General features: G+C 47.9%; 1 long non-coding RNA gene and 1 pseudogene across 7 annotated transcripts in view; one reads left to right on the forward strand and one right to left on the reverse strand.

The window, feature by feature from the left end:
- Window positions 1-15,646, reverse strand: part of LOC149337125 (uncharacterized) — a 131,414-nt gene that overhangs the window by 110,217 nt on the left and 5,551 nt on the right. The gene's annotated exons all lie outside the window — the stretch shown is intronic.
- LOC149337129 (uncharacterized) lies at window positions 13,127-14,974 on the forward strand (annotated as a pseudogene).

Genomic DNA, 15,646 nt, shown 5'->3' on the forward strand with positions numbered 1-15,646 from the left:
GTGCACTTCAAGTGTGAGTACACATGGCTTGCACGTGACGTCACGTCCGGCCGTGCCAACGCATCAGATCCATGCTGGAGCACCGCGCTGCCGCCGCTGCTAACTTTGCACTGGCTCATCATGTAGTGTTGGCAGTGTTCCTGTTTGTCGTTGTTTTTAGACGGATGTCACCGCTTCTTGCGAGAAACGCCACCTGTTTACAGTAAGCCTGCGTTCAACAAGGCATATTACGCTTGACTGATCGGGTCGGCACACACGCGATACCAAGAAAAGCTAAAACTCTGACGATGTGGACCCAAACACATAGCGACCGGATGTGGATACAAAAATGGGCGCCATGTGTACTCACGTATGCTCAGTCTGGGACCCTCATCAATCTAACCTTTCAAACACCCTCGAATCAGTTCAGAATCGCGCAGCTAGATTTATTTTTTCGGACTACTCGTATCACACCAGCGTCACTGCACTTAAATCTGAGGCTAATCTTACTAATCTCGAGTCCAGACGTTGCATCTTTCGGCTCTGCCTCTTTCATAAATTTTATCACAGCCAACTTGATGTTTCAGCTATCCTGCCAGCTCATCGCTTATCAAGCCGTACCAACCATCCCAAAACAGTCTACCCTCCCCCAGCACAGACTACAGCTCATCTTCGATCATTCTTCGTGCAAACTGCTCGAGACTGGAACGGCCTGCCATTCGACTCCGTGCACCACTCCGATCCACTGCACTTCAAGGCTGCCATCCAATCTTCCATTAGTGACACATTCAGCCCATCCCTCATGTAATACCCCATTCCTGGGGCATTTGAGGTATTGATAATAAATAATAAATAAATAAATAAACTACTTTCCCCAGGGTTTCTCACGGAGACATTGTGAACTACTTGGTGTTGTCTTCAAGTTTCACGACTCTGGAAGAGATGAAAGCATACAAATCGCTTGAAGCCCATAACTATTTCACGAACGGCTGGGTGAAAACTCTGTCGGCGAAGCGGCTGCAGGGAGAGAAGGTGATGCTACTCGGAGAGGTAAGCTAAAGCCTTTGTTTTTGGTCACGCATTTTGTGTGCAACATTCAGAGGCATTTCCCGATTAGCCAGTGGTGCGTACAAGAGATGCACAACACTGAAGCGCCGTGCAGAGAAATCAACTGAACCATTTTAAAATTAAAAGAATCGCGCAAGCAGTGTTCGTGTGCAGTGCCTCACGTCTCAGTCTTCAAAAACGAGACAGACAGACTGCGCGAGTGCTTTATGGCTGAAAGAATGCATAGCGTGTGTGCTTGCCATGCTTTTTGTTCGCACACCTCTGCACTGTGTACACAGTACGTGTATTTTGATCTCACTATTTTAAATGTCCGATCACTGCCGCATCGTTGATGTACTGTGAGGAGTGAGTGCGGGCATGTGGGTCGCGGATCTCGGAGGCCAGCTGTGTGTGCGTGTGTGTGTGTGTGTGTGGATCGCGGGTCTCGGAGGCCGTGTGGAGAGCTGTGGTTTCGGGAGCAAGAACCAGAGGGCACGCGCGGGAGGAGAGCTGGCGGGAGGCAGGGGACTGAGGGACAGACGAGCGGCGGAGTGGGAAGAACGATGTGGTGTTGGTGGTGTGAATAAAGGGTTGGGAACGTGTACTACGTGCGAGTCCGTCGTCAAGCGTGACAAGTGGGGGCCCGTCCGGGATTGGCATGAATATAGACAGAGACTCTGTGGATGTTCCTGAAGCGCTGCTGCAACATCTTCTGGGGCAAACCAACGGCTCCGCCATACAACGTGAGCAAATCGCGGCGGCCGTCCGACAAAGGCTAATGGTGGCGGAGGCAGCGCCGGCCAGCTCCGTGACTGCGGCGACGACGATGGTGGTTCCACCAGCGGTGGACTGCGCTCCGCGCACCTCCGGGCAGCTCCCAAAATACACGGGATTCAACGACGCCCAGTCTCCCGAGGAGTTTTTGGACCGGCTAGAAACATTTTGCCTCGTCACCGGCGTCGCCGCCGACAAAAGGCTTACTCACATCTTGCCTGCTGTGCTGGAGAGCAGCGCGAAGTTGTGGTGGCGCTTTGTGAGCCCATTTGCGTCTTGGGAGGCATTTACCACCGTCTTCGTTGCGGAATTCTCCTCCATTGACGCGAAGCGCCGCTTGAAGCAAGAACTTGAGCTCCGCACGCAGCACCCGGAAGAAAATTTAAAAGAATTCATCTACACGATCGCTGCCTACTATGACCGGATTGGCGGCGAAGTGCCGGAGTCGGAAAAGGTGGACCGCGTGTTGCGGCAAATGCACCCGCAGCTCCAAGACTTGGTGGAAGGAAAAGAGTTTGCCAGCCTCGCGGAGTTGGCAAAGGCTGCCGACAGCCTCATGCAGCGTTATTGGAGGCACTTGCAGTACAGGCCACCACCGCCTCCGGCCAACCAAGTGACGAGAGACCTAGCCTTCCAGCCGGCTATAAACGCAACTGGCCTGCCTGGAACGCAACCCACCGCTATGGTGGCGGCGGCAGCCGCGCCATTCCAGTATCAGTTGGCGGCGCCCAACTGGCCGTTGCATCCTGCGGCGATACAGCCATCGTACCATCGAGACCAATTGCACAGATTGCCCGCTACCGGGCCACGTCCTCCGGCGCCGCCACAGCTGCAAGGATACCAAGCGCTCGACTCCAGGGAATTTACCTGCCATCGCTGCGGAGGCACCGATCACCTAGCCCGCGAGTGCCCTACAGGTCGGCGAAGTGGCCCGCCCCGCTGCTACCGGTGCAACGGAATCGGACATTTCCGCTCCCAGTGCTCGGGAAACGGGAGACAGTAGGTGCTTCTCCGGCGAGCACCTGCGCGACTGCACCGCGGGTAGCGGCCTTGGCCGGCAGCAAAGAGCCTCTTCTGGAAGTGCGGATCGGGCAGACTACATTCCAGGCCTTGCTAGACACAGGCTCAAGTGTGAGCTTGCTGGGAGCGCTGGCAATGAGGGCGGCAGAGGAAGCGGGCACCAAACTCAGGACACAGGAACGAGCACTCCACCTGGCAACAGGTTGGTCGCAGTCCACCACTTCCCTAAAATGCAAAATAGTGTGGACCACTGGCCACCACAACAGCGCTTCCTGTGTGTGCCAGATCTGTGCCGGGGCATTGTGCATGGCAGAGACTTTTTGACTGCGACAGGCATATCGCTACATGCAAAATAGCCGGACTGCTGCGTCGACTCCAGCGTCCGATATCACCCACAGAGAGAGTTGCTATGTCAGGACCCATGCTCGCTGATACCATTTCATCTACTTCTCCAAAACCTCCCTTGACGCCAGCTGTGCAAGCAGCGCCGAAGGTGTCAAGAGCAATATAGGTATAGCAGAGACTGACTGCAACAATTCTGCCCCAGCACCTGCCATCTACTCAGATCTCCGCCACCACCTATGTGGGCAGCCACATTGCACAATTTGTAGGTGAGCATATCAATTTCACGAACTGCATTTCTTTGTGTACGAAGCCGGTCAGCAACCAGCCACTCCTGCATTTCACTCGCAGCCAAGACCGAAGGGGACTGCTGTACCCATCTGATCAACTTCTGCTCATTCTGAACTATTAAAGAGCTTTTGCTGATCGTGCCCTGCAAGGGGACCAGACCTTGCAGAAGCCATAGAGTTTATAATTGAAAGCATGTAATTATACTCATTCTTATTCATAAGCAGCACTAACACCACTTTTGGAATGAAGCCTTGCATTATGTGTTATTTTGCTTTACTATGTGTGTTAATGTTGTATTACGTATTGTTAATTCTTTTGTTGTACTTTCCTTTTTGTTTCTGCTGCATGTGTGCAGTATGTACAGAGCGCAGTGTTTCTTGCTGTATGCCGCTGCCCGAGAGGTGGTGAGAACTCAGTCAAGCGTCCTCTCTTTTTTTTTTCTCACCACCTCCACCATTTCTGTTATGATGGAAATAAACATTATTATTATTATTATAACCCCGTTACTCTGAACTTGCCACTCCAATGACAGGCGCACCGAGAAAAAAAATGCACCACAAAGAGTACGGTACAGCAAGAAAAAATTGAAGGAGATATTTAAGCTATGCCTTAAAGGTATGAAGTGATAGCGTAATGAGTTAATTGCCATATATGCAGAAGGTCATTCTTTATCTTATTCATTCTTTATTTTAGTGCACAAGTTTCGGTGCACGTGTACTATCGCGCTCAATATGAGTTGCAACGCGCGGTCATCGACCGGGGCTCGTTCCGTGGTGTGCCTCCTCCAAACAGTCGCTCGGATTTCTGGGAGAAACTGCTGCTCCAGGAAACAACAGCACCCCAGCTCAGGAAAAAGTTTCTCCCAGAATTCCGAGCGACTGTTTGGAGGAGGCACACCACGGAACGAGCCCGGTCGATGACCGCGCGTTGCAACTCATATTGAGCGCAATAGTACATAGGTATATATACATTTTTTGTGTGTGTTTCGTTCTCTATTGTATAAATTGTGTACTTGGATTGTCGCTGCTGCCGGGCGACACCCTACAAGCCCTCTTGTGGCTTTGGTGTGCCTGTACGAGATTGTAAATATTGTATGAATAAAGTTTATTATTATTATTATTATTATTATTATTATTATTATTATTATTATTATCATCATCCCTGGGAGACATTTAACCCCTCCTGGAGCTTGCACTGCAGTTAAGCGATGCACCACTGCCCTGTGATGGCAGGTGCTCCCAGCGGTGGGCCCAAGTTTCTCTTCCCGAGCGACCAATCATTAAAGGGCCACAGAAAAGGGTGTTCGAGCTTGGCTTTAAAATGATTGCACTATGTACAGTACAGAGCACCGAGCGTGCATGTCGCGTACGAGATCTCAAAAGCGAGTGGGAAATTAGCAATACATTTTAAAAAATTCCCACTTTTGCACCTCGCGGCGATGCGCAGTGCCGGGCTTTAGAGCAAAACCTGGCATATTGTAAGAATAATTGTAAGAATTATTACAAACTCACCTCCAATATGTTCATCTATTGCACTTCTTAAAGAACTTCAACTTAGTAAACATGGAACACTATTATGATTTCTGTTTATGCAAGGCCCTAGTGAAAGATAAAAAACAAAGTAACTTCCTCTTGCAGTTAGCAAACTTAGGTCACAACATTCACCCATATCACACAAGGCACACAGAACTCTGGGAAGTTCCCTCATCACGAACGAACTATGGAATGCAAATGTTGTGTAATGTAATTCCAAGACTGTTAAATAATCTTAATAAAGGCCATACAATGCATGAACATATTAGAAACCTTGACGTCTTGTAGAGTTGATTTTATTTATGGTATATGAATTCTGATGAATGCAGTTGATGTGTATATGTGTGTGTGAAAGTGGTGTGTATTATGTCGACATTTTTTTACACGGCAATGGAAAATTGCCACTCTCTGGTTTGTCAAATTTGCATGTTATTGCAGTATTTATAGAGTTGTCATGTGTTTTGATAATAATTGTTATCTAGTTACTCTAATGGCTTTACAAAATATGTAATTTCCTAATGTTTCGCGCATGTACTGTGTCTCCCCTTGTCCATATGTAACAGGGGGTGCGAGCTTGTCAAGCTGCCCGTAAGGCAGCTATTTTCTCTCGCCCCCTCATGTCCTTTCAGTACGTGAAATAAATGAAATGAAATATGACGTCACATTGTGCAAGTGACATCAGCAACCAAGGATTATCACTGGTTCACTGTGCCAAATTCTTTCAGACATCGCACAGCTACCACGGCGGCGGCCACTCCACGTGCACCGGCAGCCAGAGAAGGAGCCGAGTGGATGGGGCTGGCGGAGGATCGCCAACGCCTTGGCGCGCGAAAATTGACGAGTGGAGAGTGAAAGGCACGAAGACGCGGAAGTGGAGCTCTTTGCTAGCAGGAAACCAACGGCGAGGGAGGAGACCTATAGCGCATGTGGCAGAGAGTGCGCTTGCCTCGTGCGGGCATCCCAGAATTTGGCATGCTACCTCTGCTGTCGCAAATGTCGGGCAAAAAACCCCGACAGCTGAGATGAAGCCTTGCACTTCCAAGATTCTTATATCTTTAGTATATGATTAGTATATGAAGGGCTATAAGAGCTCTTTTGGCCTCAGTGAGAATATGTTTGCCGCAATCGCCGAAAGTTTGAGATGCAGGGAGGCATTCTGATCGATGAAATGAAGCTTTCAGAAAGCCTGTAAGTGACAAACCATGGTTTTATAGAGGGCTTCGTAGATAAGGATGCCTACACTTCTCCAGACCAAAGCAAGGAGACCTGTGACCTTGGTCTAGTGGTATCATTTCAGTCATTTTCTGGCAACTTCCAGCAGATCCTTGCCACCTTTGGTTCACAAAGCAATGTGAAAGCAGATGTTCTTTCAAAGATTGTGATTTACATCACACTAGCAGCTGAAAAGTATTGCCTGTTCGTGGATTTTGTTACAACAGACACTGCATCATGGAACAGGAGCATGTGGCGTGCTTTCGGCATCGAAGGAACCACCAAGAAGACAGTCTGCAAGGTCAAGCACCCTGCAGATGACAAGAGAAGTTTGCACTTTTTGTCGGACTTTCCTCATCTGGTTAAATGTGTATGTAATTCTGTTGTGTCCAAAGGCTTTCGCACATCGGAAGGACATGTTAGAATGGATATGGTAAGAGAAGCCTCGAAATGTGACAACAGGGATGTTGCAAGGCTATAAGCAATTGCACATGTAACAGGGCAGTCAGTGAGCCGAATGGATTTGAGAAAATGAAGGTCATATTTAGCGACGAGGTACTGAGAGGGCTTAGTGCGTACCAAGATGTCATGAATGGGTGTGCCATGCTGACTCGAGTGCAGCAACAGCATCATTTGTAAGGCAGATGTCTAACGGGTCTAGATGTCTAACGGATGTCTAACGGGATGTACAACGGGAAGTGAACCGCCAAGCGCGATCTAAGCAATCTAAGTGTAGACAGCAGCACCACCGCTGCAAGCATAATCTCTTGCTACACTCCGCATTGGCCGATGCTCTCACCTCCCCTTCTAGCCATCGTAGCAACGTCGACAAGAATGAAAACGTCTCCGACATCTTCAATGAGGCAACCACCGACAAGGCAATCTTTGCGCCGGTGCGTTGCACTGCAGGAAGCACAGCGGATTAGTCCGACGACATAGACAACATGCCAGAAGTCTCGCGCAGGGACACAATAGATACCTTAGCTAAAATGAAATCCTACTGCATGGGGAATGACTTGAGTGATGAAAAGCTGAAGTGCCTCAGTTCGGTGGAAAACGAGCTCATCTGCAAGTGCACAGCACAGCACGAGCTAACAACCTAAAACTGAACTATGAGAAGCTCAAGCTGAGTGCCTTCAGTCACCTGCCTCAGACATCAGTCGACACAGCAAGGCATCACCTCTGATCCCAGCTAGGTAAAGGCTATCAGCGCTATACCAGCACCAACTAACATAATTGAGCTTCTTTGCTTTCTGGCAATGGCCACATACCTCATGAAGATCATCCCAAATTTCTCAACAAGGATGCAGCCCCTTCAAGAACTTCTCAAGTCTGATGCTGCTTGGCACTGAACTCCCCAAGATGTCCAGTGCATTCAAAGAGATCAAGAGCAAGCTGACAACACCACCAGTGTTGCACTGCTCCGACCCGGTGCAGTCTATTGCGATAGCCACGGATGTCAGTTCTTATGGAATCGGCAGTGTTTTCATCCAGAATGAATACCGAGTAACCCATCTGCAGCATTTACATCAGCACAACAGCGCTATGCGCAAATTGAAAAGCAACTGTTAGCTATTCTGTCTGCCTGTGAGCAGTTTCACTATTATATCTGTGGTCAAAGCATTGTCTTCAAGACTGATCACAAACCTCTAGTCGGTCTCCAGTGCAAGAACTTCCACAAAGTATGCCCCAGGCTACAACGCTTACTACTATGGCTCCAACGCTACACTGCGAAATTGATGTATGTTCCTGGAAAACACATGACAGTTGCAGGCACGCTGTCTCGAGCGCGGAATCCAGAAGAGACTATTAAGACCCAGAACCAAGAGCGTCAGGTTCTAGCCTGTACATTAGTGCAAGCTTCAACCCGAAGCTAGCTGAGGTTCGGAACTGCACAGCTGTTGACAGCACACCCCAAAATGAAGCCTCGTACATCCAGAAAGGCTGGCCCGACAAGACCTGATCTGACAAGATCAAGATCTGTCTACATTAAGCAAGAACCTGCCTATGTGGTTTTGGCCTGCAAAGAAATGAGCGAAAGCAGTCATAACACATAAGCCCAGAGCCATGGAAGAACACCATTATGGTAACCAATGCTGTGTACATGCGTAACCGATACCATCAACGAGTGAGACACTACTCAAGGGATCATCAGGCAACTGCTGAAGACTACTGTCCCGTCGAGTCAACAAATGACTATGATCTTCACCATTCCTTATACCCAAGAGCTCCATCTGGCCGTCCTTCAAACCTGAGAACGGTGTCACTCCAAGCACTGCCAAATAAGATGTGCTCGGGAAGGCCATTGGGAATTTCTTCAAGGTTCCCAATGTGATCCTTTTGTTGACTTAGGCAGTGTAGAGGGCGCTTGTTCCGCCCTATAAATATAGACGCTGGCGGAAATAAAGGGTCTTTGGCTTCTGGTCTTGAGATAGTTCATTGCTGCGGCTTCGCCCGCTAGCATGGGTCAAGGCTAGGCCTAGCAGCCGGCCCAACTCTGCCACCGTGCCATCTCGGCAATCTCTGCAGGCAGTAAATCTCCCAGCATGGAGTTGGCCAGAGTCATATCAACCGCTCACCATGGCGTCCACTGTCTTTCGTCACAGCATTCTGAATCCACAACCATCCTGACATAACACCACTTTCACGGAATAAAGTCGTTCCTTTCAGTCAGAGTCATGCGGTACGCCCAGTTGCCTTGCTATGAACATGACACTGTGTCTCCTTTCTTTGTCCACTACAACACTTGCTTCAAGTTATGTTAGAGCTGCAAGTTGTCCTAATGAGGCGAGTACCATGCTCAGAGAGTAAAGGAAAAGGTACGAATTCTCCGTGAAGCTGACGCAGGGAAGGAAAACAAACATGAGATCCCCAAGAAGAATGGCACCCCACTGAGCACTTCGTTAACATACACCAGCGAACAGGAAGACTGTCTAGAAAACTTATCAAAACGAAGCTTTTCCCAGCATAAGGAAAGGACTCGGCCTTTCAAAGCACCATGATCTTGAGACCGTAAGGATTAAGTGGGTCAAAGAAATGAGGAACCAAACACCACAATCAGCACCCCTCTATCACGGCGAAGGTAGTCAATAGGTCCTATAAAGGGGAACAGCTGCGCTGGCAAATCACACAAGCCCGGGTGTTTCAGAAACATTAAGCGCGTCAGCAATAAACCTCAGTTGCGAGTTAGCGCTTGTCTGTGTCGTTTACTTTCCGTCCCTTGTGTTCCCTGTGCACTATTTTTACATCATGAACGTTTCAAAAACATTCAGATGCTAACAAGAGAGTGCACCATTGTTTAATCACTGGCTTGTGAAGATTGACAAGAGTATACAAAGGAGCAGCAGACAAGCTCTCCTCATCACAGATGATGGTGATGTAGCGGGGGTCGGCGCTGCGTAGATCGTGCGGCGAAGCCAAGAAAAAAAAACACGTTCGTAAAACTTACAACTTTAGAGTGGTGAATGGCAATCCACCATCATCATCATCATTTACTGTACCCTTAAAGGTCCTGTCTGGGACATTACACTCCCACATTACACGAAGTGGGTAGCATCCACTCCGCATTGCTCCATGCTGCCACCAATATTCGAGCCGCTTCTCCGTCACCCCAACCGCTGCGACTGTGTCGCTTTCCATCCTAAACCAGAGTGCAGTTGGCCACGATGATGTGCAGGCTGAGGGAGAAATGGACAGACATTCCACGGTCACATTGCATAGAAAGGGAACCAGCGAAAATAGACGCAAGACAAGAACAAAGAAGGCACACACCACAACGCCAGTGGGGCTCTACCGGCAGGTCCGGCACTTGCGGGAATGGATGCGACTTATGTGCCTTCAAGCCGGACAACCTTGGGCGGCTGCAAGTAGGCTTCGAGAGCATCTTCGTCTCGCTTCACTACTCACTGAAGCCTACTGGAATGACTTTCGGCTATTTCTGCCCAGGAAAAAAATACAGAAAGCAACTGGTACAGCTGTCACGTACCTGGGCGAAGCCTCTCTTCCCTCAGAATTCGACGACATCCTGAAGCTCGGACCTAAGTTCTCCCTTGAACCAAGGTCCCGCAAGCACGAGCTTCTGGCAGTGGTTCACAGAGTGGCTGACAAGGCCCCTTTTGAGGAGAAAGCTCGTTGCATCTCAGAGAGAGTTGACTGTCTCATGAGAACCTGGATGGGACGACGTCAACCAAGCAGGGGTCTGCGCCCTTTGGTCACCCACTTCCAACAAGAAAGCCTCAGTCTCCTTCAAGCTGACAAGGAAGGTGGGTTCGTGGTGCTTCCCTCTTCCCTTTTTAAGACGAAAGCGGCCGAAGCTACAGAGAACTTCAAGAAGGCAGAAGTAAAACCACGTAAGGCCAAGGCGTTGGCCTTAAGGCTTCTCAACAGGTTGAATGTGGGAAAAAAAAAAACAGCGTTGTGGTGTGTGCCTTCTTTGTTCTTGTCTTGCGTCTCTTTTCGCTGGTTCCCTTTATATGCAATATGAACCAACTAGCCCAGCAGTTTGCACTCCTGAACTACTATCCATGGTCACGTGTTCCACTCTCTCCTCCGCATTCCCATAGATGCCACACGTCGTCTGGAGGCCTTCGGAGCAACGAGCTCTCCACAGCACTTGTGCGGTTTACGGAAGACCTGCAGGAAGCTGGTCGACAGGCGCCGCTGCATTTCTGGTGCCACATCAAGGCAAGAGTGGCAACGACACACCAGAAAACTCTCTGCAAGACGTCAGATGCCGAGATGGTCAAGGGGCCCGACTGCCAGCTGGTGCTGACGGAATGGTTTCAGGCACTCCAAGGATCGGTGGACGTGACACCGTGAGGCACAGTAGGTGGTACAGTCGCGAGCAAAAAATATTAGCACATATCACTGGCGATCAGAATTCGTATATCTCACCACGCGGCGCTGCGGTACGCAGACCTGCTTATCGGGTCGTTTCCATGTTTTGCAGCCTAGGGGGGTACGGCAGGAAGTAAGCTTTATCAAGTGCGCACTGCCCGAGCGTTGAAGTGCCGACCCTACGTGACTGTGCATGCGGCATTTATTTTGGCTCGGTTTTCATGAGAAAAGATGGCTTCTTTCTATTACTGTTTTTTTAAGTCCGCGATGGTTTGTCAAAAGGAACTCGCGGGAACAATAGCTGATAGCGCTGCTTTTAGCCAGTAATTTTGCTGGTCCGTGACAGTCCACTGAACCCCCCTAATACTGTAGAATGGGAACGGCCCGGCACTCTCGTTATCAGCCTCTTCGCCACTCGCAGCGGCACGCGTTGTCATTCCGGCGCTCTGGTGTTCCGTCTCGTGTGCTAATCTTTTTTACCCGCGACTGTACATTCATCCCGAGACCTACCTAGGAACTAATGGAGGCTGAGCTGCGTCGGGCACCGGTAGTTGGAAAGAGCAGGCAAGAGAGTGGATTCGGGGACAGTGGTGGGATGTGACCGCATTCCCATGAGCCTGTTGGCAAAAACCAACAAAACTGATGTCCCCTTTAGGGCTATCATTTCCGAAACCGGCACTTGGTAGAATTTGGTCTAAGCACCTTTCAGGTCTGACAGTGGATGATCTGTTTGCAGTGAAAAATGCAGATGTACTGGTCAAGTCCCTGAAGCAAGAAAATCCAGGGAGGTGTTCCGGTTTTAGCACTGATATACAGGACCGGTATTATTCTCTTCCACTAAAAGGCATGTTGATAGCTGTACGCAAGCGCACAGATGAAAGGAAAAACGACGCTAGTTTTGTGGGTCGGTGCCGCATTTCTGTGTCTGCGTTCCTTGAGCTTTTGTCTTTTTATTTGAAATCGACGTACATGGGCTGGAAAGGGGATGTCTATATCCAAAAAGAAAGGGCATATGTATTGGTTCAAGAGTTGCTCCGGCCAGTCAGCAATATTTTTCTTGCTAAGGTGGACAGGGAAATCAAGAACAAGATTGGAGGGCTTGCAAAACATATTTCAAGATTTGTTGATTTTTTAATTTTGGTTAACAGGGACAGTTCCAGTACAAGAAGTAATGACATCCTAAAGGTTTTTAAAGAATGTGGTAAAGGGCTATCTTTCACTTTTGAGTTGCCTTCAGAAAATGCTCCCCAGTTTTTGAGCTTAAAGGTGTTTTTAAAGGAAGCACACGTCTGCTTGATGTATTCGCCCAGACCCCGAAATCCAGTGTCAAGTTTTGACTCGGGCACTCGAAACTAGTAAAAAGTAGAGCAACGATAACGAGCATACATTCAAGCCTGACAAATTCATGTTATCACTGCGTAGTGGACAGTGTGCTTTTACAGGTATGTAGATTTTACAGGTATGCTGCAAGGTTTCCAAAAGTAGCAATTTCAGCAACTTGCGAGAAGCTATTGCGGGCAGTACGGGAAGATTTCTCAAAAGCCAGATTAGACAAAAAAGATAGGAAAGGTTCAATTATTCTGTATGTACACTGAACAACTCATAATCTTAAGGCATGTCACCACCTTTGAAAAGGCGTTTTTTTGTAAAAATGACATTTTTTTCTTTTTTGAATCTCGAAAATCCCCAAACATTCAAAAACGTTTTGCAGCAAGAATCATGTTCGTATCTTATTTAGTTCAAAAGCTATAGCCAACTTTCGAACAGGTGGTGAACAGTTCTGAAGCCGAAACTGATGTGGTTGGTAACAGAAACTGATAACTCAGCGATAATCAACGGCGTATATTGGAAATTTTCTGTTATGTTTAGCCTGATATGTAAAAGATTACTCACAGGCAATTTGTGAGGCTTCCTTTTTTTTCAAACAGCTTTAAATTTCTGCAAGGGGGATGCATGACGCTAGAAGCATCTCAGTTGTTTACTTTGCGTGTGCTTTATGCTACTGCTTTGAATGCTACCAGATTCGTCCTTTTTGTAGGTATTATTTTAGTAGCAACAGTAATAACATAGGCTGGACGTTTTTATAAGAAGGCATGGCCAAGTTCAGGGTAAAAAGGCGATTGAAACTGAAGTTTCTTGGCAATCGCCACATGATGAATGATCCGACCGAAGAACATGCAGACGTGAATGTATCGGCGAGTGCTGCAAAGCTTGGGAACTTGTTGAACAATAGTGAAGTGCCGCTGCAAGAACCTTTACTGCAAGGTAATAGGATTATAGATATGGAGATCCTATCACCTGTTTTTGAAAAACTGGCCTGCCCGGAATGCAAGAAGGCGTCGCTCAGGTTGGAAGCATGCTCGCAGCTTCTGATATCATGTGCATATGCTGTTCTATGTGATGTGTGCGCATATGCACATTCAATTCAATCGTCAAAAAAGGCTGGAAGTGCTCCTGAGAATAACCTGTGTCTTGTCTACGCAAGACGTCAGCTGGGCAAGGGATATTCTGGAGCTGTAACGCTGACGAAAGTAATGAACACGCACGCCACCCCCGCCTTGGCGTTCTGCCTACCAAAAGATATCTGCAAAGCTCTATAAAACTGCAGAGACTGTTGCGTCAATGATGAATGCCGCTGCTGAAGTGCGTTGTGTTGTGCAAAGTACCGAGTGTGGTGTGTCAGGTGATGGCACATGGCAAAGGCATGGGCATTCTTCACTGTACGGCTGTGTGCCCTTGATATTCATTGATACTGGGAAAGTAACTGACGTAGAAGGCATGTCAAGTAAATGTACGGCATGCCATTCGAAAAGCAAGTTGAACCCCTCAAGCACTGAATTTCTGGAGTGGAAGGCTAATCACACCCAGTGCCAAGCGAACTACACTGGTAGTGCTGGTGGTATGGAGGCGGTAGGGCTCTATCGTATGTTCGAGCGTGCAGAAAGAAGTCGTGGTTTAAAATACGCAGACTTCTATGGAGATGGCGACTCCAAGAGCCACGCGGCTATAAAGGATATATATATGGCGCAAATAGCGTGCAAAACTGGAGGGCCTTGGGCATGTACAGAAGCGTGTAGGATGCTGACTACAAAAGTTGAAAAAAAAAAGTGTTCGTGGGCTTAGAGGCAAAGGAAAGTTGGATGCCCTCATCGATCGGCTGCATAACTAGTATTATGGTATTACCATCAGAGCGAATGTGGGAGACCTGCAAGCCATCTTGAAAGTTCGGACGGCGCGAAAACAACAAAGACAAAGGAGACACGAAGACAACAGGACGGGCGCCATGTCTCCTTCGTGTCTCCTTTGTCTTTGTTGTTTTCGCGCCGTCCGAACTTTCAAGATATGAACCAACTAGCCCAAATCAAAGTACTTCTGCAAGCCATGAAGCAAGCTGCATTAGCGAGCCTGAAACACCAAGGCATGGTCTGTGCCCTCTTGGCACTGAGAGTTGGAGCAGTTTAACCGACAAAATGGACTCGGTGGTGGATGCTGCAAGCACAAGGGAGGCCTTTCCAATGAGGCACTCAACAAAGTGAAGCCGGCGTACACTGACCTTTGTACGGGTGAGCTCTTAGAGAAGTGCCTGCATGGGAAAAACCCAAAATGCCAATGAGAGTTTCAACGGCATGACTTGGCAACGGGTTCCCAAAGACGTCCACGTGAGCCTGCCCATCCTACTTTTTGGTTTACATGATGCTGTGTGCTACTTCAATGATGGCCACAGCAGTACAGCAGATATTTTGAGGGAAGCAGGCATCGAACCTGGCCACCGCTTTCAAGTAGCATGTTGCACCAGTGACAAGTACCGCGTGAAGAAGGCCCAGCGTCAATCAATGGGTGAGGCAAAACATCTCCGCAAGAAAAGACGGGCAGCAACAAAAGCCAAAAGAGAGCTCGTGGCAGCTAAGGAGGGCCCTAGCTATGAACCTGGAGGATTTTAACTTCCTAGGGCATGACGATCTTGTTTCTACAAGGATTGAAAAACTTTAGTCTTGTTCTTCTCAAAACTTGATTTCTTGTACTTTCTTGTTGCGCCAACAATTTATAACTTCGAAATGAATAAATATTTTTCAATGAAGCATTGCACGCTCGTTCCTTTATTACCAGCCTGTGCAATGAACTAGGATGAATGAAATCGAATGGTAAGTTCTGATGTAATCATGTTTTATGTCAAGGAATGCAGGGAAAAAATGACGCATTTTTTTGTTTTCTTTGGTACTTTTGCTATAACTTGATTCCCAATTATCGGATGGCAAAGATCCTAGTTGGTTGCACAGTCTGGTTAGTTGGCTAACTCTGTGCCAAAAAGTGCACAATTCCTGCTCTCCATTCGCTAGTTATGAATGTTCGAGTAACAGCCAAGTTTGGGCCATTTTTTGTCAATAACAAATGCCAGCATGGTTTTTTTTCACTCTTTTTTGCTTTTGAATATCATATAAAACGGTGCTTTATACGGTCAATGTGAAATAAAAATTTAATGGTCAAAATTTTTTTTTTATTTGAAAAAGGTGGTGACATACCTTAAAAACGTTGTGGGACAGTTTGACATGAACAAAGTGTTTTCTGCACCACACAAGTTGGGGGGGCTCTGCTGTATGATAAGAATCGAGTAA

Source organism: Amblyomma mixtum, chromosome 7 (assembly GCF_055824585.1).
Source record: "Amblyomma mixtum isolate Tamu chromosome 7, ASM5582458v1, whole genome shotgun sequence".
In the NCBI taxonomy this organism is placed as follows: Eukaryota; Metazoa; Arthropoda; class Arachnida; order Ixodida; family Ixodidae; genus Amblyomma; species Amblyomma mixtum.